Source organism: Anser brachyrhynchus (assembly GCF_964034855.1).
Source record: "Anser brachyrhynchus genome assembly, chromosome: 4".
Classification (NCBI taxonomy): domain Eukaryota; kingdom Metazoa; phylum Chordata; class Aves; order Anseriformes; family Anatidae; genus Anser; species Anser brachyrhynchus.
In genome coordinates, this window is record NC_137698.1 from 40,565,302 (window position 1) to 40,591,079 (window position 25,778).

The 25,778-nt window shown below is 35.1% G+C and overlaps 1 protein-coding gene across 15 annotated transcripts in view; it reads right to left on the minus strand.

Moving 5' to 3' along the window:
- Positions 1–25,778, minus strand: part of LOC308194891 (uncharacterized protein) — a 709,819-nt gene that overhangs the window by 59,646 nt on the left and 624,395 nt on the right. For 12 of the 15 annotated variants that reach the window (XR_013950992.1, XR_013950993.1, XR_013950996.1 and 9 more), the window contains 3 exons: positions 20,476–20,632; positions 6,169–6,415; positions 1,751–1,827 (listed from right to left, as the gene is read on the minus strand). The gene's annotated coding sequence lies outside the window, so the exon portion shown is untranslated. Of the gene's footprint in view, positions 1–1,750; positions 1,828–6,168; positions 6,416–15,745; positions 16,121–17,370; positions 17,418–18,208; positions 20,448–20,475; positions 20,633–21,158; positions 25,745–25,778 lie in introns of those variants that run through there. The other 3 variants (XR_013951007.1, XR_013951005.1, XR_013951006.1) reach the window with 3 other exon arrangements.

Below are 25,778 nucleotides of genomic sequence, written 5' to 3' on the forward strand. Positions count from 1 at the left end.
CCTATACTTTATTTATTTATTAAATTTATTATTCATTTTCATTTTATAAACAAGAATTTGTTTTCTCTCTTTACCAGGTTCTCTCATTTTAGTATCTTTCCTCTCTACCCCTGAATGCAATAAACAGAACAAAAATAAATGAACAAGATTGACTTCATAATAATTTCTTCAAAGCCTAAGTGTTTTAAGATCAGACAGAGAAAGGTATGTATATTTTATGAAGTTTGCAAACGTCATATTAGATACTCTCTGATCAAAATATGTTGTGCTTTGTGCTGAGAATATTTGGGGTGGAAAACTTGCTGTTATTTCAGATGTACACTTGATCTTTTCTACTTAATCTGAGGTCTAAAGTTATCTGGTTCTTCAATCCCATAGGCTTTTTATTTCAGTGATGAATGGCATTAGCTACCTTAAATCAGTTTACCAACACCCAAGAATTATAACCCCAAATTGCAGTTCTCCACCTGAGTTCTGTTTTGATCAATTGGTGGAAAAAGCTTTGAGATTTGGGACCACTTGGTCACTATCCAACATTTTCCTGCTAACTAAAGCAAGGAGAAAAAATAAATAATCCTAAAAAAGTAACTTGAGATAGAGACAATCATTTGAAGAAAAACAAGTACAATGTATTCTGCAAATTCAAATTGACACAAATAAATACTTAATATTTTTACAAGCTCAGAAATATTTGTAAATCTGCTGTAGGTTAGCATAATCAATAACAATTAGGATAAGATTCTTCTGTTCCAGTAAAATATAATAATTTTCAGCTCCACAGTAAAAAATATTTATTTATTTATTCATTCCAATTAAGTAGCTATAAAATTAGAAACCTGTAGTAACACCACAAAGTGATGGTAAGATTTATTTACTGTGGTTCACATTAGCTGCAGCTACTACTTGAAAAGTCTTAAGAACGTTTAGAAAGCTGCTTGCTAAGGTTTTGTGTAGGGAAATTGCAAATCATCATTTAACATCGTTAAGATACAGTCTGGGGTTTGGGGAATGGGCTGTCCCCCTGTTGTAGTAGAAAATTTGTTTGGCTTTTGTTCTTGATTTATTTTTTTTCATTATCAAATCAAATTTAATTGCTGAATCATATTTGCACTCAAAAAACATATTTTACCAAAGTCTCTCCTATGTTTTAAAACCATCCTTTCTCTCTCATATAACAAACGTCTGGCAATTGACACCATTCTTGTCTTTATGATAAGAAAAAGAAAACATGAAAGAGCAGGACCGTACATGGTGTTTTCCAAATCTGAATCTAAAAGCAACTAACAAAGGTCAAGAAACTGGAAAGGCTGCAGAAATGCTGATTTTTAAAGGCAGACATCAGTAGAATTTAGAGTAGACAGATTAAGCAAAAAGTTGACAGATAACCAAATACTTTCATTCATCTTTTTACAGGAGCATTCTCATTGGAGACAATGGGATAAGTCATAGCAAAAAAAATCTGTGTATGAAAATGTTGCAATCTTATTAAAGATTGTCATAGGAAATGTCATACCATTTTCACACAGATACATGCAAGAGGAATGCAAGCAAAAATATAAAGCTAATCATTGCTAACAGAAATTCTGGAGTCGTATCTCCCCAGTTCATTTCTTGACTTTCATTTGCCCCTCAAAGCATTCCAGGTATGCATAATATTTTACCTGATTATGGCAGACTTTAGTGATACACTTCAGCTCCTTTCACTGCCAAATGTTAAAGATTTACAAGACTAAAGTATAGGCATAATTACCTTATTTCTCCCTTCTGTAGATTATTTCTGGATTCTCAGCACCTCTATACTTATGACTCACTCCACAAGTCAATCACCTGAAGGAACAAACTAAGACATGTCAAGAAGAAATTGTGCACAGGCAAAGGAGCATGCACATTGCATCTGATTCCCCTTACGGGTATTAACCCTGGGAAAAGCAGAGAACCTCATGATGCTTCTTTTCTGAAAAAAAGTGGTATTACCAGTTCGGCCAAGAGCAAACCTTCACTCTGTGTCTACTGGGACTGCATCCCATGCAGATTACATAGCCTTTCAGTGAGATACTGTAAGGGTTCTGTTTTGAATACTGTTTTTGGATCATATGATAACCCAATCTTAAAGATACACATGCAGAGGTAATTATGGTTTTGGCCAGTGCTGATATCTAATACATGCAAGATTATTCAAATCAGATGCACCTATCAAAGTTGCTCTGGTATGATTTATTTTCATGTAATAGGCTGCTCAGACAAAAACTTTCTAACATGAATTGATATTTAAAATCGTATTAAATCACCCATTCATAACTTCTTTCAGCTTTCAGGAGGGAGTTCTTTCAAAACACTAACTAGGTACACAGTTTATTGGGATTGTCCCCCCTTTGCATACACTAGAACTACTAAGGTCAGATTCATTAGCTGGACATTGTATCCTTGTGACACTGAGGTAGCCTGTCCTCTCTTTTAGGTCCAATGAACAGTGGGGTTCATTTCGCTGTCTCATTTGTTACTATATTCTCACTTGCTGCTCCTGCATTAATGACCTTGTTCAATTCAACAAGATTTTTATGCACATGTTTCATTGTTGTTAAGTATTACACTATCACAAGGTAGGAATTTCTTTTTTTTTCTTCAGGGATCCATTGAATGGATATCCTTCCGGGGATAAAAGCAGGTCAGCTATCCTCAGCATCTCCAAATGTAATTCCTCTATGAATTATATACACAGATATAAACTCAAAGACATTCCTAACTACCCTGGCATTTACAAAAGACAAGGCAGGAAACTGAAGAAGCTAACTTTCTATAGCAACAATACTACAGCGTGAGTTGTAGCTGTGTTGTACAGACTTTACTCCTGAAAACAGATTTCCTTTGGTTTCAGCTGGTTATTTGGTTATTCTGTTTTGTAAATCTTGTCGTATATACTGTATTTAAAGAATTCTTTCCAGAGAATGGCAGAAAGAGTAATTGGCATAATTATGATAAATTGTTATATATAAATTAATGAAAGTATCCTGTAATACAGGAAATAGTAAAAATAGGATCTCAAATAAATTAAACATGTGCATTAGTAATCCTTTAGTGGATAAAATAAATTTATTTCCTTTGCCGGAATGCAAATAGAGTGCAGAATACCTTTACAGACAGGAGAAAGAAAAAAAGTATAACATTTGCTAATAATTTAAATAGTCATTTTACCAAACAGGAGTAGAGACAAGGAACTATAATTATGTCATCTGCATATCTTTTTCAGTATCAAACTGCAATGCCTACTGATGACAATCAATATTTTGTCAACTTAGCTGTTTATCTTGGCTAAAGAGATAACACTCTACTCCTCTAAATATAATCAGAAAGTTTTCATCAGACAGTGATGTATAAGGAGTAATTCCAGAGGATATTATGTCCTGTGGGTACACTTTCTCCTTACAGTTTCTCAAACAGTTCATTTTCAGTCTGAGATTATTTTCTCCTACTTTATACCAGCAATATTGCAATTCCTAGTTGAAATGTCTGTTGAAGCAAAAGAAGGGTGGAATTGCAGACTCTTCTACTTCTCCAGCTACCTCCTACCCATATATTCAGCTATTGAGAGCAATGAAAAAAAAAAAAAAAAACAGTACAATTCACTATTTTTGACTCCTTCCAAAGCTAGCAATTCTATGACCTATGTGTGAAACGGTCCGCCACAAAATGTCTCCTCTGGAGAGGAGACACTGGAACTCAAGTGAGCTGCAAATTCTCAATTTGCTATTATCCACTGATTAGACTGAATGGTGAACAGAAGCTTAACCAAAATGTGTCTTTCTTGATTTAAAGTAATATTCTTAAACATCAGTGTTATTGATTATTATATGTCATCTGTGAGTGTTATCTCCAACTCTAAGAGCAGGGTGGACAAGATTAGGAAAGAGTTGAAGGTGGGAAGTGTAGTGTAGGAGGGAGGGAATTAAGCAAGTAACCTTGTATATAATATTTGCTTTGAAGGTAAACACATTTACAAGAGCACCACACTGTCTATTAACTGGAGGTCAGAGAGACAGTAGGCCAGATTTAGGACTATATTCGTGAGATGGTATCTAGAACGTCCCTATGACATTCTTTTTTACTTTGACTGTGATTAGTGAAGCTTCTTTTATTTGTTTCTGTCAGTTTGTGTTAAGTCATTGCAGAAGAAAAAGCAAACAATCTGCTTTATTTGCTTCATAAATATAATTATAAACTTGCCAGAACCAGGTTAGCCACAAATTAACATGACAGCTACATTCACTTTCACATGGATTATTTATGAACAAACTTCCACAGTATATAGCTACTGATAGGACCAGGTGTTGCTGCAGAAGCCAATAGAGTTGCTATAGTGACAGGCCACAAGAGTGGTCTAAAATAATATGATAAATGATGAACATCTTGTAATTTGCAAGCTAGCAAAGTTTGGCATTTAAGAAATATTGGTCACATCTGCAAATACGTCTTCTCATATGGGAAGAGATGGGTACAGTGTTTCAGAGTCCACATTAAGCTAATATGCTCCCTCTGCTCTCTTATTCCGATAAACACTGCATAGCTCTCAACATCCATGTGATAACTGAATTACTCTCTTCCTCCTTGAAGATACAGATAGTATCTCTTCCCTTCCTCTAAACATTAGACTTAAATGTCCATAAAATGATTCTTCTCTTTATCTCTGGAGTTGACAATACATGCTACTTGTGGTAGATTTTTAAATATTTAAAATTCATTCACCTTTTTAGATCTCTGAGCAACCATGGAAACTAGCAGCAGATTTTCCAAATAAATAATATAAAATAAACCTATTTTATCCATCAGTTAGCACTTCCAGACAAAACAAAACAAACAAAAAAATCCCAACCCCCCCATAACTATAGAAAAGGAGAGGGCCTGAAATTTTTATTAAAGCTATTAGTAAAAAAACACATAGATTTGTCATTACAATTCCAGAACTTTCTGCATGGAGGTTTCATCCATTGATATTTACATACAATATAAAGTACAGGAATCATAAGGCTAAGGAATGAGAAGAAAAATGAAAAAAATCCCTGCATTTCTGCAACAGAATAATATTGAAAGAACTGGGTACCATTTAGATGGTGGCAATGACAAATTGGTACCAGCTTTTGGATCAACACACATAAAGCTACAGCCCCAGCATGGAAAGCATGATGTCTTGGCAAACTAGTCAAACAATAAAGTAATAGTAGGGCAGCCACATTTTCTAAACAATGTTAGCTGCAATAGTGTCACTTGAAGAGTCCATTACAGTTCTGAGATGTGTAATGTATTTAAGGCTCAATTTAATCTTTTAAATTGCCTTCTGTATTTCTGCGTTCAGTTAGTTGTGTTGTTTCCCCACTCTCTTTTTTCTATCTTGTGGTAGAAGTACTAAACATAAGTAGAAGTTTTCTTCCTTCTACATAGGTGCACTCTTTCCAAAGCTAGAAACTTCTCTGACATTCATTATACTGAACTAGGAAAGGAAAAGGAACAAGCAACTAACATTGCAAATTTTAGAAACTACCTTTCTTCATAAAAATGTAGTCTGTAACTTCAGCACATGGTGTGACCTCGCTATGAGAAAGGAAGCCGTCACCAAAATGATTGCATTTTAATGACTGGAAAAGCAGCAGACATGAGTTTGCTGCAGGCTGCTAAAAGTAAACCTTTCAAAATGGTGAGTTGCATCCTCTGTAGTATGCGTGGTTATACAACAAGTATCAAATGCAGCTCCAACTCATGATGTGTGCTGTCTCACCGAGAAAAGAAAAGCATAACTATTCAACCTCAACTCCACAAGAACAGTTTCATTCCACCAAAGTCATCTTTGCAGCATTGAAAGCTGTTGAATTAAAATAATTGCCTCACAAGCAGAGGGAGGAGGGAAAACTTCCACTGGCTGAACAGGGAGCTAGAAAAAGATTGGGGTTGCGCTCCCCATAACACTGCATGTTATACAATTACTCTTTTAACCATTGCTTTACTGCAGCCTAATTGTGTGCCAAGCAGCATAAAATGATGGAGTGATGAACATAACTCTCTGTGACAGCTGTCTTTACCAGGTGGCCTTATGCTGTCTCTACCAACACCACAAGTGCTACAACTTGCCATCACCTGCTTGTTACCCACCTCCTCAGTGCTCAGAGCAAGAATGCTTACCTCAATCTCAGGTGTTTGCTGGTCTCTTCAAGCAAAATTCTTTGCAAAGCCCTATAGCTTCAAACACGGCATGGTGATCCATATCTTTAAAGAGTGTAAACCTTTCCATTTATTTCTTGCTGCATGGTTGCTCTTGTATCTTTTATCTCCTTGCTGGTTTGTCCTTGTGATGGTATCCATCACCTTGCTATACAATTCACCGTCATCTATGGAAAACTGCCATCTCCCATGCTAGTATCACATCCTGCTGTTAATAAAAAATAAAATAATTTTAAAAAGGACAAATCAACAGAAATCTCAATAGTACATCTTTGCTGACATATCTCTCGTGAAAGAGAAGTGTACTAATTGGTGTGGACTACTGTCTGATATAATCTTGTAGTATGTCAGTCTTACCCAGATTTTAATTTTTACTTACAAATTAGTCATCAACACTCAACAGAGAAGAAATAATAGGGGTATCCTGACAGTGACCATTGGCTATACTTTGGGATGTGCTATATCTATTATACTAATCTATACTATACTAATACATATATACATACACTAATATATACTATATAATATACTATATTATATTACACAGTGCAAGGACACAGCATATTTTGAAGGCTCATTAAATAATTAAAAATTAAAAATGGTCTGCCTTCTATCTCTGTATCCCTCTTTCAGCCACTGGAATATTCATGTTCTCTTCTTTCTTCTTTAAATTCTGTTAACTTTATATGAAGCCTCACATAAAGCACTCAATAATCACATGAAGACAAAAATGCAAATTCCCCTTTTGTTTCTATTAATAAAAAAAAATAGCAAAAGTCCGTTAACTGAAACAACTGATAGTACTACACTTTATGAAGGCTCAAAAAGTCTTATAAACCCCAGAAACTTTAGTTTGTAAAGACACAACATGTCAGAGGTTTGAATTCAAATGAGCCAACCAAAAAAATCATTAAGACCTAAGAAATCTTCTAGACTTCAGTGGAAGCTGTCTGGAAAGATCCAGCATGTAGACGCCTTATGTGGTCTGAGTATTCAGGGAATATTTAGAACATTAAAAATATTTATCATCATAAAAGAGAGGAAGTGGATTGTTAATGGTATATGAAAATGGTATTTACAGAGGCAAAAAAAACTACACTTATAGGCAAAAAGACTTTTTTCTACTTTCTTTGCATTCTACCCATTTTCAATTTTGCAAAAGCTAATATTCTCCCATCAAGTGTATTTTAAGTAGCCTTACTCTGATTTAAAAAACAAAAGTCCTTTCTTCAGTAAAATGTTATTTTCTTAATTCCTCATAATATCTTCAATCAAAACACTATCATAAAGATCTTCTGGCTGGTAAAAATGCAGAGGAAGTGCAACAGCAAAAGGCTGATTAATAAGCAAACAAAAGAATTACAGCCTAATTTGAATATTATTCTTACTGAAATTGTAAAGTAGTTTCATGAAAATATTTCATAAACATTTTCACAATTATACTTCAACATTTCTACTCATTTTTCATCTTGAAACTAAAATCAATTTATCTAATTGTACTATCTGCCCCTTCTTGTGGTAGCTGAGCAGGATACAGTGAGTAACATTGTGTTTCTATATACATGCTATGAAGTATATGAATACTATACTAGGTCATCTCTCATACAGTGGCAGCCGTAGCTATGAAACATCTGGCATCATCTAGATATGAAAAGGTGCTTCCACTAAAATTTCTGCTCTGCCAATAGCAGAAGGGCATAGTTGCCTGAATGTTTCAACACATGCTTCACGTTTTGAACTGGAAAGCGCACCATTCATAGTCTGAGAAATTCTCAGAGCAATGAAATGTTGAACTTAGTTTTTAAATGCTTAAGATGTGTTCTTTGTTTTACTGAAGTTATTTTGGTTGTGTTATTTAAATATCTTATTTAAATATCTTCTTCTTGATATCTTTCCCTTGTTTTACATAAATAGCTCAACACAAGAAAAGCTTTAGTCATAATTCTTTTTCAATTTAAAAAGAGAACAGCATTTAAAAAAATAAACTAGTCTTCAAGTGGATTTTAGACTCACACTTTTCTTTGTAAAGATAAGATATTCCCTTACTTCAGAAATACTCAGATTTTATTTCAATATTTATCAACAATAATGGTGGAATGGAATGTTTTGTTCTTACTAATACTGAATAATTTAGCTTTTTATTGATCTCAGGCTTATTTTCAATATTTGATTTTAAAATACAGCTCCAAAAATTACTTCTGCAACTTCATAAGATAAGAAGAAATAGTCATAGACTAATTTTGAAAGAATACAAATGTAAAATAGAATGTTAGGATAATTTTTTTCTTCACCAGACTCCTCCAATAAACTAACTCCATTTCTTCGAACCTGTGATAAAATTTTAATATGGTTGTTTGAAAAGAAAAAAAAGGAAAGCAGACTACATATAATTTCTATTCTTTTCAGATTCAGATCCATTGTAAAATCATAGTTCTTTTACAGTATCACCACATCATAATTCAGCTTTTTTATCATTCCTTTGTGTGCCCTATATGGCAAAATTATAACATTGTAAATTGAATAGAACAGCTTGAAGATTTGCTAAGGTATTTGCTATTATGTCAAATGATTTCTCTCACTCAGAAATGTCCTACAACCAGCTTATTTTACAATGCCCATGCAAATCACATACATTAGAATTTTAAAAGGAATGCAGAAAAAAGCCCACAAACAAATGATTATTTCTAGATTTCTTTAAGTCTGAGAGTAATTCTATCATTTAGCATTTCAATTGTAAATATTATGTTGTAGTATACAATAAATTGTCATTGTAATGGTGTTCTGCTTCCAGAACAAGAAAGTAGATGTAGTACATTGATTAATCGTTGTAAAACATTCACTGAATTCTGCAATTAGAACTTTATCACTGAACAATGACATTCACACGAGTATTCTTATACATCTTTATTTTCAGGTAGAGTAGCATTACCCGTCTCACATACTGTGTTCTTTACACAGCAGGAGCTAAAAAAAAATAAATTTGGTACATGGTTCACAAGGACCATGTGGAATATATCTGTGAGTTAGGTGCGTGTAAAAAAAAAAAAAAAAAGAGCCTCTTTCTCTGACTGCAGAAAACCAGACATAGCAAATTCTTAAGAAGGTTTATCCTACTTCTATGCAGGTGATTTGTACATTGACTGGTCAAAGAAAGAAAATCATTTCAGAATTCTTTTTATGACTGTCATTTCTAAACACGTCCAGTTCCAAGAAAGGGGAAAGTTTGCAGACACGGACTGAATTTGAAGGAGAGTTAGGTTGGGATTCATATGACTTTTGGACTGATTCCTTACAGGGACATCTTTTAAGTGTTTTTCTTCTTAGATCTTAGATAAAGATTAAAAACATATATTGAGACAATTCCAAGACCTCTACATCTTTGGAAATACAGCAACTGATTCATGATGATGTTTCTTCAGAAACAATCACTGCACTTTTTTTTTTTTTTTTAAAAAAAGCACAAACACTTCAGTGAAGAAATATGATAATTATTCAAATTAATTTTACAGAGCAAGTTAAAAAAAAGTTACTTAAAAAAAAAAGTTGTCAATCAGAACATGAAGATCCAGGAAAATACACCCCTTTAAAATCAAAAACGTTTTGACAAACAGCAGGAAAATACCAAAGCATTTCCACACTGTATTTGAAATTCTTTCTGTGTTGTCAAAGATCAGCTTATGACAAAAGGCTCAAAAGTGACTCTTACAGAATATCTGGCTTGAAAATACTGAAGCGAACTTGGACTACTTAAAGAAAATTACAAAAGAAGAAAAGTCAAAACAGAAGTTTTGAAAGTGAATAGAAGCCTGATGACAAGTACAACTAAAATCTAGTAAAATGAGATAAAAATCAGATCATTAGAACACACTTGGTAATGAATAAGATTTACCCACGCATCATACCAATCCTTTGAATCCAGAAGTATTACAAGTATTTGACCCTCTAGTTTAAACGAGAAAATCCTCTAGCTTCAGTTACGGAAAACATAAAATTGCTTATATGTTGTTCTACATACAGTATTTGTTATGTTGTTGGGAGTCTGATGATGCCTATTTATATGGTTCATAACTGGTTACTACTGAGGTTCAGTAAGCATAGAAATTATACAAAAGCGGTCAGAATAAATCTATAGATGCCTTGTTTTTTTATGAACAGTATTTTAGTATAATAGACATGAAGGACTTCAATCTATAAGTAGGCAACCTCTGTATCACAAGTAGGAGCTTGAGACAAGTAGGAGCAAGAGCAGGACTCAGGGAAACACGTTGCTCCTGATACTAGTAAAACTTTAGCAGGGTATGTGAGTACATGGAAAGCAAATATTATGCTGATTCTTTTTTAACTATAACTCTGAGTGAGGAAGAGACACCCAGAAATACAACCGGATCCGGAGGTTGGAATGTGGCAGAGGCAGCTATAAGTGATGCATCTGTGCTTAAGTGCATCTAGGTTTGGGCATCTAAAGGTCTGTGCTTAAGTGCATCTAAATTTGTTAACAATTGAAGGAAAGAAAAAAAAAAATCTAAACTATGAAAAAGTTGTTTTATACTTATTAAATACAACTTCCCAGCCACGACTGCAAAAAGTTCCTAACTTCTTCCACAGCGTTATTTATCCAGACTTAATAAACAAAACACACAGGCACACTTTTTCAGACTGCAATCAACCATGAGAAAAAGACCTGAATTTGAAAAACTAAACAAGTAGACTCCAAATTTGCGTGGATAGTTTTGAGATTTATTATGCCAGTGTAGATCCAACATGCTAATCCAGTTTATAAGTGACTGTGACCTTTTATGATCTTGATTTTTGAGATTCATGCCTGTGCTTGCTTACTCACTAGATCGTGAGCAGTTTTGTTGCATTAGGTATAAATTGAGCTCAGCTTCCTGACTTCTGTGGAACATGCCAGTTGGTATCAATCAAAAGCCATAGACTTTAATGAAAATTTGCATAGTACACAAGGGTGAACAATAAGCTCTTAGAGTTTAGTGTTTAGTTTTCCCTAAACCCAGGACACAGCTTTCAAAAGTAGCTGTTCAAACTGTACAACCTCATTTATTATCATTTTAGTCAATGACCTTTGTGTCAGTATATGACTTCAGAAATTCAACAATCATTGTTTGATGAGGTCCTACTTAGACAAATCAAGTTGCCAAAATTCAGAAAGGGGATAATCATTAACTGCAGATCTCAGGCTGTCTTGAGACATAAAATAATTGACTGATTACTTAAGGTGGCAAACACCTGTCTGAGTAACTGCACACAGTGTAGCAATATAACCCTATTCTATAGAATAGGTTCATGTGTGGAGTCTTCTTAGGTATTATCTCACAGGATATACTTTGGTTAGTAAATCTACATGTTTATCTGAAGTCTGACAAACTGTTGCTGTATTTTAATTTATGGCAATCACAGCTAAAGGTGATCTGAACAAATAGTTGAGAATTGAAGCAGTAATTAGTGGAACCAAAGAAGTGTGGAATGATCATGGATAAATAAAATAGTCATTTTCTGGTAGAGGGTGTCAAAGATTCTTAAGGAGAGTTTAAATTAATTGAAATTGCTTTATGAAAAATGCAGTATAGATATATCATTATAATCCATTAATGCCTATCATTAATAATCATAATAAAGTTTACTACTTGAAGTTATGTAAAATAATATTGTATTTGATACATCATCACGAAGATTTAGGACCAAACTATTTCAGATAACTATTCTTACCAGCAGGAGCATTAAGCTTCTTTGATACCTTGTAAAGTAACAGCCTTCAAGGAATTACAGTTCTGCCTTGTCCCTACTGAGGGAAACAAATATATACTCCTGCCTGTCCTACAAACACCTATTCAAGTATAATCCATGAATAATGCACAAAACATACTAAGTATGTAAACCCCATTCTTATGGTCTCGTCCTTTGAAAATAGCATCTGAAGAGGATGTATCTTCACTTCTCTACTTCTAAAGTTTCACCAACACAGCAGCCCCTGCAGTTCTCTATGCGAAGGTAACATGTTTTTCATGTGGGTTACACAGACCTTGGTGCCCACGTTCTCTGCTTTTGCAAAGTGATTGCTTATAGTGCCAGATTAGAGAACGAAAAAAGATACTGGACACTAAATTTCTTTAGTGAAGGTACGAATGAGAAGTTGCTAAGCCTCAGAAAAATAAATACTAGTGACCTTGTCCCAGTGAACCATCTGCATTCACCAAGAAATATTGCTAAGACTTCTAGGGGCCTCAGCAACAGTTAGTGAAGAAGTGCATGAATGGATGACCTATCAACAAGATTTTTTTTTTCCCTCCTCTATATGTACTTAATCATGATGCTTGCTTAATGCCCATCCCTCAATGCTCCTGAATATTCCTGGATCAGCCACATGTGGTAGACCAGGATTATAGAGAGATAGCAATAATAAACCATTTTGTTAGACGAAGAAGCAAATGGATGTATCCAGCAACACATAACACAAGATACTGATTTGATTGCAACTCTCAAAAGGGAGAAAATCTTATCATTAGCGGTTTTGTTGGGTTGATGTTGACTCCAACCACAACTTTCAGAAAAAAACAAGTGTTCCGACCCATCAAGGATAGTAGCAATACCTTAGGGATAAATGAAAGATTGGGCAACAGTACAGTGTGCCAAATTTCACTCATTTTTTCATATAGAAGTGGAAAATACAAATTAAGGAATATTTTGTGTACCTTCAAAAAAGGGGATGTGGGATTTGAAAATGCATTATGAGTGGTGTAATTTTCTGTGGGACAAGTGGCAATGTCATCTGAGATACAGCTGGCATGATCTGACCCTTGGGCAGGATCGGATCACATTTCCATTGTCCTTGGTAATACAGTCTACACAGTGTTCAAGTACATATTTTAGAGTAGTAATTACTACTTTGATTATCTAATAAGAATGCTTCCTGTAGTCTTCAAAGAAAGTAAAGCTATTGAAACTGTTTAATTCAATGAACTGGATTTAACCTGATCTCATTCAAGTGACACTGTTTGCAGATGATTAAGTACTCTGGGAAAAAAATAAACATGATTTGCATAAGAAAAGGAAATCTAAGATGCTTCCAAAGTTCAGAAACTGGATTTGATTCATAGAACTTTTGAGGCAAGAAGAGACTATCTAATCTGACCTGTTGTATGACTAATACAAGATGTGATCTGTATGCAGATCCTTTTTCTGATTCAACAAGCTTATATTCAGACGTGCCTTTAGACATGTAAACTTTAACTATGTTGAATTCCTAAGTCTGAAAAAATGTATCTTGAATTTCCAAAGGGAATGTTATTTCTAGGAGATTCTGGCATTACTATTAGTCATTTTGGATAGAAATCCTGCAATATAAACTTCTGGTAATTTTGTCTGCTTTTCTGTCACAGGCTACAGATGTATCAGTAGTAAAGATGAAAAAAAAATGCAAATTATTCTTTCAAATGTTTCCAGACATCATAATTCCTGTAAATTCTTTCATACTGCATCTGACAGTGAAACTACTTTCTAAAATGAAACTCCACTACTTGAGTATGACTATAATAATTTAGTTCCTAATGTATTTTCAGACCTCATTCAGGCCCTTCAGTCTGACAATGCCACATCTTGATGTCCAACGTTAAATGACAATAACTTCACATTATTTAGCTTTCTACTGCTGCACAATGTAAGAGGTTATAGGCTGTTTCCTCGAACAAATGGCTTTTTTCAAATCTGATATAATTTCACTGTCATCATTTTTAGACATTAGCCTTACATTCTCCAGGAGTGGGATGTCTAACCACCAGAAAAAGACAGACACGAATCATTACTAATAGGACAAAGATTTTTGTTTGCAACTGTATCTGATTTTGTCTTGTCATTGCAACAAGACACGCCACTTTTCTCTTACCACCTTCATTCTCTTACCAACTTCATTCACTTCTACTTTTTCCTCTAAACTGGTAGTTTCTGCTTGCTAGTGCGTGGTTTTGTTTTGCCTCGGGAGAACAGCAACAAAAAGGCAAAACCAAAATCTTGTAAAGTATCATTACTCTTGCTCCTATTGTGATACGTTAGTGCCCAACTGAAACAAAGCAACAACTACCTCTCTTCCAATATCTCATCTTTCAGATATTTAAAAAGGAATATATTTCAGACCTTAGACATTATCTGGATACTGCTGGTAGCACTGCCATGCAACAATCCACTACCAGAGACATAGCACTATTTCAGCTCTTTTGAATCCAATCAACGGATATGCCCAACAGCACAGTTTCCCTAGGGACAGGATTTTCACTAATGAGCAGATACATTGGTGTGATGCTGCGTCCCTTTTTTTCTGGGCCTCTGTTGCAGAGAACACAAGAAAAAATGGACAGATCTGTGATATCCTTAAGTCCCAGCAATTCCTATTTGCCAATAAGCAGCACTAGGGCAATAAGCTTTAATTTTCTCTAAATTGTGAAGCAAATCAGACTGGTCAATGGCCAATTTTAGAACAAGAGGAGTGTGACAGTAGCTAAAAGCTAGCTGGCTCCACCATAGTACGTTGCACTGTGCTAAACCTGCACTGTGCTAAATCGGAAGACTTGGTGTGCAGCTATAAAAGTGAACCAAATGTTTTAAAGTTTCCACTAAGACATAATACATAAGAAAAAAAAAATCAGTATTAACTAAACAGAAAGACCCCCAAGCTCTATTAGAAGGTTAAATGCAACTGATACATTCTAATAATTTAAAATGTTATCTACGGTGCTTCTGACTTTTAGACATTATTTGTCTATGGTTTTAGGAGGTTAGGAGTAAAAAGATACCAAAATTAACTCTAATTCACTGTGGAAAGTCTTGCTGGAAGATGAGTGGGTGAGAAACAATTGACTTATTACAGAGCTTGAAAGAGGGAAAGCTTGTCATTATTACTAGGTTGCCAAAGTTTGTGGACTCACCAGTGTCTACAGGCAATCAATTCTGATCCAATTTAAACCAAATTTATTTCAATATAAAGTTATTTCTTCCTCATATAAACTAAATAAACAGAATCTTGAACTAAATTAGCAAAAGTGTTCATATAGGAAGTCACAGTTTTAACCAAATAAAGTCTGAAATTATTATCAACAAAAGCAATGCAGCCCATGTGAAATCAAGCAATAACAGTACGCTGATGAATAGTGATATTCAATGCTGTATAGGCAGAGACTTATTTGATCAGCCTGCATTCGATCTAATGTATTTTCAAATATGTGATAGAAGACCTAAATGCTACCCCTTTCTTCTCTGAAGCAGGTTTGCAAAACTCATTGACATTGATAAGGACAGCAGTAGGCCTTTGCTATTGATTACTTCTGCCTATACATGTCCACAGGCAAGCTCCCAGTAACCTAATGCAAACCTGGCTTCTGAGACTAACTGGCTAAATAATGGATGAACTGTGACACACACACAGTGTTTATCCACAGTGATACCTCTGAAATTTCATCTGTAACTGAATTAGGCTGTTAAAGTCTAATTGCATTAGGGGTGACTATTGCTTATTGGGCTGAATTCTTACAAAGGTTGTCAATCCAGTCCTCGCTCTCCTGCTCTGGATTTCATCATATATCAAGGCTTGCAACCTCCAGGAAATCAACACAGATGATGGAATGGCGCAGTATTGTCCTCTCATTACCGAATTTCCATCCCAGATGGCTTGGCAGTAACACGTCTCTGGGTCCTGCTGTCAGATAGGAGCTTCATTTGAATTACTTCCATTCCAGGCTCCTGGACACCTTCCTGACCTTCTTGCCTACACATAATGTCTTCTCCAGACTTATGTTCTCACTATACTTCACCCCACTGAAGCATAATGGGGACAGCTGTCTTCACCATTAATGCGACAGGATGAACAGATGCAGGTGAAAGAGCCACTTGCTGTATGACTAGTAGTCTAAGTTCAAAACAGAGACACAGAAATTACAGTATGCTCCAATATGTGGTAGATGCTCACAGCAGTTACTTCTCATGCCCTTAGGTCTTTGTGAGTAAATCTACATTAGAGTGCATCAAGCCAATTGTTCTCATTGCTAAGCATGACTTTCTTGGTGCTTTAATTAATTCACCCACAGCATGAGCACCACTGTGTTTGAAGCACACTCATTCTTGAAGAGCTTGGGCAGATAATTACTATCATGAAATAAAGACTAATGGACTGATAGAAAGAGCGGATTAGAAAAATGCAGGAAAACAGAGGTACAATTTTAGCGAGACCAGCACATTTAGCTTGAACTCCTTCTGGCAGAAGCAATCCCTACAAAAAAGGGTGTGTGTGTGTGTGCATTTTATATATACACATATATATAAATAAAATTATCTTCATTTCCCTCAGTCTCCCAAAGGCTTTCTGGGTTGAAAATATCTCTTTTTAGTTTTAAGTTTCACCTGGAGTTGTATTTCAAAAATGCCTAGTCATATTTTTATTTGTTGGCTTAAAAACACTTGGGGCAGAAGGAAAAAGAAAAAACATAGTTTTCATTTGCCTTTGTTCTTGAAAAGTTGGTTTATGTACTCCATGCAGCAAGATGAAAACGAAAAAAAAGGAAAAATTAAATCACAGCAATAAAATATGTAGGCATTTCTCTGACTTGCCCAATAAATGTGTTATTCCAGATAAATGGGAAATGTGTACAGCCTGTTAGAATACTTCTTAAATATGAATGGTTTTTGTTTGTTTTTCCCCCTTCTCTCTGAAATCTTCTATAGCAGGACACAGCCTTCATACTAGTTTTTTGTGACATATCTGCAAGCCTTTTGCTTCTCTGAATTTCAGTTTTTTTCTGAAGTCAGGCCACAGGAATGCAAGTTTTCTTGTGATGCTTTTTTCATACGTTAGGAATGTGATCACACTTGTAATTCATACAACTAGTATGTTTTGGGGTGCACTTTTCAAATAGAAAGATAAGGTTAATACAGCACTGCATTTACAAAAAAAAAAGTCCATTCATACACTTAGCACAAAAGTTGTTGGTTGAAGCCAAACAGAAATTTATGCACATTCAGTTAAAGATTTTAGTCAAAACTTTAATGCAGAACAAAGCTACTCATAAAAACTGAAAAAGTCAAAATAAACCTGAATTAGATAAATAATAGAGACCATTATCAAGAAACACAACCATAAGATATATTAACATTTTAACTCACAGCATTATTTCAGTCAAATCTCTGTATTTAGACTCAACAGTAGAAAGCTGTGAAAAAAACAAATGACACCTTTGATCTCAGATTCAGATCAAGCACTTGCATGCTGTACATCTTAAACATCTAGTAACTATCAAACATCTAACAAAAATGTAACTAATATCTAACATCTAATATAAACATCTAAACATATAACTGACAGACATCTAATAGCAATATAACTATAGGTAATAACTATCAAAATATTCAAAAGGTATCATCTACTTATTCTATGACTACCTGATGTTTTCCACTTTGTACAGAAAAATATTTACTGAATGTATGACAAGCTGATTGCAGGCCAGCTACTGGGATCTCATCTGGAATGTGCTAATTGGAAGGGAATGTGTATACAAGTGTCCCAAAACCCAGATGATTGCCCTGATCAGCAGGCTATGTAATTAGGGCTCTATTTCTGGGTTTTCATAATAATTTGGAACTTAGTGGTGCAGTGTTCTCTCCAATAAAGAACAAAAATTAATGTGGAAAATATTATATTACATGTGGAATTCTTGTTTTCCAGCCAAATCTATCTACATTTGCTTTACTGTTGTTAGCAAAACCTTTACTTCCCTTGAAAAACACTCCTCCTTCACTTTGAAGCAGTTAGGGTAACATTTTCACACTCAGCAATATCCTATATAAATCCAGAAATTAACTGGAGAATGAAAAAGAAAAGAGAAAGAGAGAGAGAGGAGAGAAGAGAGAGGAGAGAGAAGAGACACAAACAAACCAAAGCTATTGTGAGGTTTTTAAGGCACATCTCATAGAAGAAAATCCATACAAAAGGGAATAAACAAACCTTTCAGTGTAGTGGATCCTTAAAAGGTTTGCCACCTCTGTTTCACATTGACAAACTCATATGGGTCTCTTTCCTGTGTTCAGTGCTACAGCAAAATCCCAAATAAATTTCTAATTTAAGGAAGAGCTAGTGTCGGCTGCCAATCAACACAAGTTCTGCTTTACCATCTATCCAATTTATTCTCTAATAGAGCCACAGCTGTAGTTTTCCTGCTTGCTTTATTTTGTATGATGCTGTTGCAACTTGGTTTTACGCACTTCTTTACAATCCTCTCTAAAGCTGTTGCAGTCTGTTCACATACTGCAGAGCACACATGCAATACCATGGGTTCTGTTGGTGTTCCAGAGCTATTTGTTACTGTCATCATTTCAACGCTCTGTGCTGTTACTCCAGGCTGCCAAGTATTGTTTTTCATGTGCATAAATTTTATGCACAAAGACACCTTCCATTTTTATTTAATAAAATGACTATAATAATAATACCTTACATTTATATAATCCCCTTTCATCCAAGGGTCTAAAAATACTTTATGAACATTTTAAACTTGGATATAATGCTACAGATTGTTCTACATGCCACTGAAAAACAACTATTTTTAGCATGCAACATATCTGCTTAACAGCGCAGAGCAGCACTGCACCATTTTGAACGTCTGTATGACTACGTCTGTTAGACAAAACAGCACCACAATCATCCAAGTGCAGAAGCACAGAAGGGTGACATTAGGAGGGAACAATATGGATCAATTTGCTGCTCATATGGGTAAATTTAAAGGGAAGTCAGAGGCACTGACTTGACAAACAAGAAAAACCATCCAAGGTCTGTGGAAGAAGCAGATGAGTTGCTTAGCAAAATAAAAGAAAAAAAAAGTTAAAACCATTTTTCTATTCATTTCTATTCACTTCCATGGTCAAACTAACCTAACAGTTTAGGGTAAGCATACCGCTTCCTACTTTCACATAACCAGGCTCATCCCTTAGACATACTTTGATTTAGACGTTGAATCAATTCAACAATGACACAACCCGGGTATCACTATTTCTCAAGAAGTTCTGTAGTCAAGACCAGAAAGTGAAATGATAAGAGAAGACGTCATATTATTTCCACAACAGATATTAAAACTCCATGCAGTAAAGTCAAGATTGTCTATGCTCCTCATCATCTACAGTTATAATATGAGCTATTTCTTGTGAGTGTCTGTGGTTCAAAGAAAGGACTCTGATTGCTACCTGTACAGTGCCACACTGTGCCCTTGAAGACGAAATGGGAAAGCAGCAATACTTTGTAAGTTTAATCGTAAAATTAATTTATGATGCTTAATACCTAAACTCCTCTCAACCTAACAAGTAGAGAAAAAAAGAGGTACTTTTCTAAATGTGGGTCCAAAAAGAACGCTCAGAGTTCTATATATACATCAAGGGCATCACATGACACTAAGTTTGTCTGAATCTGTTTTTGTTGGAAAAGGCTGTTATAATATTGGCCCTGTTCTTATCTCTTGAAGACAGTAGCCCAAATTCTTCCCTGTTACACAAGTCCAATCTCACATTGATTTCAATGGGTTTCAGTGGAATAACTGAAAACATAATTTGGCCCCTAATCTCTGACTTTATCATATAACTAGTAAGTGCTTGGCTGAGATTAGATTTACAGATAGCCCAGGGGGATAATTCAAGGACTCAAGAACCTTTGCAGATGCCAAAGTCTTCTGCCTTTGGGGAAAACGCAAAACAAAACAAAGTACATTTATAACACTATACTCCTTGAATGAAAGAAAACTTCACTAACACGCTAAATAGTGTTTCTCACCCTCCTTCAGTAAGAAAAGTAAGAGGGAATATTTATGTTCTAGAAAATAACTCAGCATTTCCTTTTCTAATGTTTTATTTTAAAAATTTATATGCAATTATGCTTGACTGTGTTAATGAAGTGAATCCTTTTGATTTTTTTTTTTTTTACCCCTATGAATAATATAATTGAAAAGAGCAAGTACTTTCATATGCATTTGTCTACAATGGTTTTCTTTTGACTTCGAGTTAGTCGCCTAAATACCTGGGCCTAGCTTCTGTTACAAGCCACTCTGTGCTTCAAGTTAATCAATGAGATAAGTAATGAGACTTTTTGGAAGTTTGAGTTGTTGAGTACTAAAACACAAGGCAGACTCTTACAGCCCAGGGATCTTCAACATTTGCAGCGACTATAAATTTAAATTCTTTCTGATGATTGAGGAGGTGGCTTATATAGTAGCTTTTTTTTTCTCCACTTACCTGTCGTCTTTGTTGAACTGGACTCAGATTTTAAAGTTAACAAGACTCAATCCACAGGAGCAGAGGTCACTGAGTAGAAATTACTTAATTGGACTTCATAGCAATACTGCTGCTTGCTGCTGACTTTGTGGAGACATGCATACCACTCTTAATACTTCTGGGAAAACAAACAAACAAAAAAACAACCAAAGTCAAACACTTCTTAACTCTGAATTATTTAGTCATACACTACACTAGTTTATATTACTAAATACTATGAGGCCAGAAAACAACCTGTGATTTCTATTTAGCCTCAATGAACAGAATAAGAAAGAACATGGCTACATTTCCAGATTTTAGAATTATCTGCTGCAACTGCTAAGCTGAAAAACACATTCATGTAGTAAACCAACAAGGCCTTGCCCAAATAACCTAGAACCCTTAATGTAAAGGTAACTGGGAAATTAAATGCAGGTTCTTATTTTACAATCATTTTTCTAATAAAATTATATTTCAAGGCCAAAAGAAAGAGAAGACAATGAAAGCACAGGGTCAGTGAGATAAAATAGGTCCCAAGAGTAACAGATCACTCATGGCCACCCTTGCAAGCTTTTGTGTAGCGGTTATTAGTCTAAATTATATCCCTGGGGAAAAAAAATAAAAATAATAATCTACCCCAGACTTAGGTGGCAGTGGAAATGTACCTTATGAACAACATAATTGGAAGCTTTGATCCTGTAGAAGCCACAGCCCTGCTCATCTAACTGCTCTCCAGAGAAGGAAAGGACCAGGGCTCAAGGAAGAACCTGCCAGCAGAAGGCCTCATGCTCCCCCCACCTAATTCACCTCAGGCTATATACATCAGGCCTGATACACATTTAATTAGCAAGCAGCTGTGGCTGTTAGAAATGCTATGGACTAACTTGTTTGTTACTGCCCCTCTGCCAGAGGTTATCATCTTCTCAGGAGGATGTTTCAAAGCTGCTTTATAATTGAACAATTTAGTTTAAGCCCATCATCACTGGCAGCACAAGGTGGGCCCGCAGACTTTGCATTCAAGGTAATGCCCTGACTGCAGTGAAAACAGCAGCCCCCAGAGCAGTGACAAGATGACACTGGTAGAGTTTTCATGCACCATAAACACTGATGAAGCAAAAGTAAGTCAGCAACCTACAGATCCAGTAGTCTCTGTTGCCATCTGAGTTGTGCTATTGTAAGCCAAAAATGAAGACATACCACGTCCACCACTCTCCCTGCCACTCCCCTCTTCTCTTGACCCTTCCTTCTTTCTTCTCCAAGCTGAGATCTACACAGTAAGAACCAGCAATGGCTGTTAAATATCATGTAGAGGAGGGAATATTTCTGCATCACTCTTAATTTCCTCAGAAATCTAGAAATGCAACAAAGATACCATCTACCCTATGTTAGGTCTTGATTCTTTTTTTTTTTTTCCTCTGCTATGATTTCGAAAGTTTTCCCTAGCTAACTGGTTGAAAAGCATAATAAATCTACTTATTTTAAAATTGTGTGGTGCGGACTCTGAAAGCTATTACTAAAAAAACAACTTCCACAAAAATAAAGCCATTCCAACTTATCCCTGTATACAACATCAGACTTGCTGCACAATTACAGGGAACTATACTCTGCCAACACTGTTAAATTGAGGACGTCTCGTTTTCTGGCTCTGCTACTGTTGGACAGCTTAGGCTCCCACTGCTTTGCCTCCATCTGTGCTAACAACAGAATCCTTTTTGATTAAAATGTTGCTGAGTTATATTGTGAAAGCTCACTTGAACTGTGCACTTTCCTCACTTTGCAATGTTTCCCCCCATTTGGATGCAAGATATAAGCGTTTGATAGCTACACCTCTAGCCTGATGTATTTCAGTGAAAGGAAATGAACTAGGTCTTCTAGTTAACATGCAGTTTTTCAAGGAAGAGGAAACTTGAACTGTGGCATAGTGTGTACATGTATGTGCATATATGTTTTTGTTGTTGTTTATTGTTTTAGTAAGGTAGATTAGTTAACAAACAGGTCTGAAAGAATGTCTGGAAGAAATGCAAATAGGAAATATCCACACATGAGGAAAGAAAGAACTTTCTGAAATAAAATGAAGTCACACTGAAGATCTGCTTAAATGAGATGCAAAAGGACCAATAATCAAGTAGAAATTGAGGTTCAAAACATTGAAATGACTATGTTTCATGAAGAAATCTCAGGATACTTTGGTCTTCATACAAATCATACTTTAAAATAAATAAATAAATAAGGTAAGAAATCTATAACATAAATCAAGAGTTGTTTTCCTGGGTTCTCAGTGAGACTGGCCACTGCATGGTCATTTGACTTTTGAAGGGAAATATGCATTCTGCAAAGCCACATTTCACTATGTTTCACAGCAGGTAAAGAACAAAACAAAAAAAAAAAACCACCAAAACAGCACCTTTATATCATAGCGCAGACTACAAGGTCTGTTTCCCAATTAAAGGAAGAAGGATAAAAATGTAACATATTGAAGTAGGGATTAATAAGGAAATTACCAAAGGAAATTAAGACAAATTAGTAATTAATTAGACTGTAATTAGGAGATAATTAAGTAAATTAAGGAATTCAGGATGCACATTTTACGTTCTACCTAAAACAATAGTTCTAGTTCAACATCTAATGTCATTAAACAGTTTTCTAATTCTCAGTGCCACATCTCAGTTTTTGAAGTGTCAAAGTTTGTATTTTCATGGTCGCCTTAAGTCTAAAAAAACATCTGTTTTAGGAAACAGTGGAATCAAAGGAAAAGTTTAATTGATTTTTTTTTTGTTGTTGTTTGTTTTTCAAAACTGTTGAAAGTTTTGGGAATAATGCACTTCCTGCACTGAAACAAGATCAAGTTTGAGCCCTGGCTCAAAGTCCCTTTTGTAAGTTGAACAATAATTTGATGTTTTTATCAATCTCACTGAAAGCAGAAAATACTAATGCATGAGATGGAGATAAACAACAGAAAACATAAACACATTAGGACTCCTGACATTTTCAAAGATCAGAACATGCTCACGCTTGAATTATATTTGGTGGACAGACTCAGACTAGTCCTTACTTTAACTAACCTGCCTCTACCCATACTTTCAGGAAGCGTTACTTAACAGGTTGACACAAAGTGTGTTAAGAAGGTTTCAAAGGTATTGCAAAAACAAAAGTACTTTTCTCTCTCACACTAATGCCCAAACATTTACTAATAAAAGAAGCAAGATGCTGTTTGTTTTCACTAGTCTCCAGAGTTTCAGTGCCACTCAGATCTTACATTTACTTCATATATGCATTATTTAGTACCATACAGTTCAACCCAGGCTCAGCTAAAACAGGCATTACATACAGTTCAGAGCTTGTGTGTATAACTTAATCACTCTTTTATATCAAGTTCTTACCCTTTTGTAAAATACAATCCTCTGTCCATAGAGGGGAGAAGTCTGTTTGTTACAACTGCATGACATTGTACTTCAGCTATTACAAAGCAATCCATTTTCCAACACGCTTAACAGGAGTAGACTTAGGATTCAAATTATTGGGCTTAAATTAGCCTCTCTGCCTATTATTCCCATCTGATATGAATTCTTCTTAGAATGAAGCTACAGAACTAAAGCCTGATTAAAAATGAAAAACGAGCATAAACTACTTTCTCTATGATAAAATACCTTTTTCTTCAAAGAGTTTAAACTTGCAATTATGTTTGAAGACTGATGTCAGATAACTGCTGAGCCTCTGTTCAGGCAGTGAGAAATATCTTTATATTCAATACGTATTGCATGGATCTGTAGACCAGCACCACGAAAATTTCTCTGTTGCTGATAAAGTAGTTTATGGGATGTTTTTTTGTGCAATCCTTAGAAAGGAGTACCCAGCAATTTTCATTAAGAAAGGGATGCAAACATTTTCCATTTGTGCTTTAATTTTGTTTCCTCTCTTTCATCAGAAGTCTGAAGTTGATCAGAATATATATGATGCATAAATATAAATAATCTTTTGTTTACATGGTATTAATTACCTTGCTGGAAAATGCACTTGTCAAATAAATCTATATAGGAAGCATGGGAGTCAGCTACTAGAACATGATCATCTTCTAAATAAATATAACTACATAGCAATAAATAGCAGCTGTATGCAGTAGAGTAGAATAGAAGGAGTAGAATAATATGTTCAATTGTAAATCACTGTGCATGGAAATTTAGGCAGGCATAATACAATTACCCAACGGAGGTCAAATGCAATTTCACAGGGTGAATAGCACACTATGACCATGTATCTGTTTAATTTTTTTTAATTTCAGAATGATCCAGCCATTATTTAACATTTGGAAATATCTTTCATTTTTCATATGCTATTCCAATGAACACAATTAATTTAGTAGACAATTGCAATTTGCATAATTTTCATGAGGAACACTTCACTTAATGTTTGGAGTTTTTCATTCTGATCCCCCCACTTCAACTAAAACGGAAAGGACCCAAAGTGAACAGAGAATATTAATCATAACACTTCGCTGAGATCACCTGAAAACACTACCTATCATTATAACCTGAAATAGAAAAGTTTGCTGGTGAGACACAGTTCTACAAGATACAAATAACTGCAATATGGCATTATATTTATTTTTCTAATTAAAAATATATCTATGAGGAAAAATTCAGAGATCTGCTTTGCCTATAAGTCTTTCGATCATACATAAGAAAAAAAAAATCAAAAAGTTCCAGTTTTTAGCTTTCAAATCCATACCAACGACCTCAGCAGGAGTTCTGCTTTGAAATCAGTCTCAAGTGGTCTCACAAAAACAAAGATCTTGCTCTTTAAGACCTCCTTCATGCTTCATAACTATTACTTACCACTTGTATGCTTCATTTTTATTTACTGATATTCAGAGTTTTACTTTTCTTCCTTTCCTTAGAAATTTTGATTCTGTAGTACATACAAGAACAACAACAACAAAGCTATCAAAAAGGCCAGGCTCTTTGAAAATGTGAAATTTCATCACCATGTTGATTCAGAGCCAGAAGAACTCCAGTCAGAGGTGCTAGGTTCAGTTTTACCATTCAAATGCTGCTGCAAACAAATCAACATTCAGGAAATATTTTTATTGCCTCACTGGCCAGATTCTCCACTAACTTTCAAAACTAACAAAAAAGAAAATCATCATTTTGTGATCAGACTGATTAACTTTTCTTTTAGAGGCCTTATATTCATATCTTAATCATGGTATCCAAAGGACACACTGAACACAAGTAACTATAACTTGCAAAACGTTATGCTTTAAAAACCTTTACCCCTATCCACATAAA